This window comes from Acyrthosiphon pisum, chromosome A2, assembly GCF_005508785.2.
Source record: "Acyrthosiphon pisum isolate AL4f chromosome A2, pea_aphid_22Mar2018_4r6ur, whole genome shotgun sequence".
Classification (NCBI taxonomy): Eukaryota; Metazoa; Arthropoda; class Insecta; order Hemiptera; family Aphididae; genus Acyrthosiphon; species Acyrthosiphon pisum.
This window is the reverse complement of record NC_042495.1, coordinates 6,187,314-6,189,805: the sequence shown is the minus strand read 5'-3', so window position 1 is coordinate 6,189,805 and position 2,492 is coordinate 6,187,314.

Below are 2,492 nucleotides of genomic sequence, written 5' to 3'. Positions count from 1 at the left end.
AAAGTATTTACCAAAGACTGTTAATCGGTAACACTCTCAAAAAAAAGAAAAAAAAACATAAACATAAACTAAATTGTGGGCAAACATAGTTCATTATTTTATTTTATCATCCAATCATCAAAATCAGTGTTATTATTTAATTTGTATTATAGTGTGAGCGTTAGGAGTTTTTGAGGCTCTTAAAACTTACCCACGGTTCTACGGGACATTAGAACCGTGACCTACCAGCCGTATCGCGTGTGAGCCGTGAGACTCACTTCGGCAGAGGCGCAGAGCTGGTAGGTTTTAACACGCATTGGTGAATGAACACCAAAGAATTATAAAATGAGTTCGGTTTAAGGTAATCAGAAATAATACATTTTACATATTGCACGAAAGTGCCGAAAAAGAACAATAGTAATCATAATAATATAAGGCATGGTAAAAAATGTAATTTTGTTTCACAAAAAGTGAATAATATAATTTGATACACAGAATTGGAAATAATAATATGGTTTTTTATGAATAATTTAATAATGTGGCTGGAAAATGGTGATGTGTAATTAATATAAGTTCGTGACGGCCACATAGCATTACGTATCGGAAAAGAATACTTAGAATAATAATGAGGAAATGTGGGACTAAACGGAACCGCAAAGCTGAGGCTTGAGTGAAAACTCGGCTCTTGAACATATATAATTGTGTCTCCATGGCAGAGTATTATTTAATATAATTGTTATGATATTTTGTTATTGGGGCACCAATCGGCACGTGGACTCACGAGAATATATTTTTTTTCTGTTAGAAAGGAGAGTAATCTTTTTCATATAATTTATATTATTGGCTTGCGGCACATCTTAGGAATTTGAATCCAAGAGGTAAATAAGGGGAAAAGGGACCCGCGTCGTGCGACGCCTAGGATACATGCCTTTGAAAATAAAGGGGACATGGGGGGACAAATTAATACAAGTAGGTAGTATAAGTAGCAGGGACTGGAACCTTTTGAATTTATCGGTATCGGTTCCGGAACTGGTTCTCCAAAAATAAAAAACGATTCCGGTTCGGTTCTGGTTCTTTGATGAAAAAAAATAAAAGTACCGGTTCCAAATAATTTAGGTTCCGGTTCCAGATCATTTCGGTACCAAAAAGTACAATAATTTCAAATAGTCATCCAGAATGTGGGTATAATTGAGGATAGGTTAGGTTAATCGAGGTATGAAAATATTAGAAACTCATAATATATCATAGATCCATAGGTTATACACAAAACTGTAATACCTTTAAATATGATAAATACAATTTTTTTAATCTTGAACCTAAAAGTACCTTTTTATACGGATGTATGGGGTTATTCAAGACACTTCGATGTGCCTTATAAATATTTCTGATTTTGTTTTAAATCTTTACCAAGCACGGTTTTCTAGCACTTTATCAGCTTTATGTCTATCATTTAAATTTGAACTCGATGCATACGCAATATCGTGATCTCTACAAGCATTATCCAATGGGTTTATTCCTTTATCACCACGATCTAGTCTCTTCTTTATTTTGTACCAGGACCACAATACTGATAACCTGAAACATGTGCTTCAAATGGAAGAATATTTATAAGGGAGTTTTGAAATCCTTTACCAGTCTTGTTCGATCTGTACATGCGAGTTGAACGCTCCATCTATAACTGATTGTAAATTGAAATTTCTAGAGTTTTTATGAGAAAAAATGGATTTTATTGAGCAGAAAGATAAATTAGATATAATAAATTTAGATGTTCAGTTGGTAAAAAAACTGTCGAGACATGGTTCATTATTACCTGATACTATACGTGCTATACTAGTTGGTCCCAGTGGTTCAGGAAAAACAAATATAATGTATAATCTCATCACTCATGAAAACGGGTTAATATTTGAAAATATTTATTTATACTCTAAAACCTCTAATCAGGAAAAATATGTTTTATTATAAAAAATAATAGATGATATACAAGGTGCTAATCTTTTCATATTTACAAGCGCTGATAAAGTCATAAAACAAAACTTGACTAAGAAAAATTATATTATAATTTTTGATGATGTAATATGTGGTCCACAATCTGTAATCAGAGATTATTTCAGCATCGGCAGGCATTCAGGTGCTAGCTCTGTATTTTATTTAGAGCAAACATATTCTAAAATATCAAAACAGTTAATAAGAGACAATTCAAACTTCCTTATAATATTGAAACGATATGATACAAATTTACGCCATATATTCAATGATCATTCGTCTGCAGATATGGATATCTCAGAATTTCGGAAAATTTCACATTTATGTTGGAATCATAGTGATTATGGTTTTCATGGTTATCGATAAAACTCGAGAAATGAATGAAGGGAAGATATAGATGTGGATTATAATATAATATATATATATATATATATACACCATGACACTGATATTATCTACATAATGTTAACAGTAGTCGTACGATACAGTTATATTAAAGTTTATTATTTATAATTTGTGTTATGGACGTC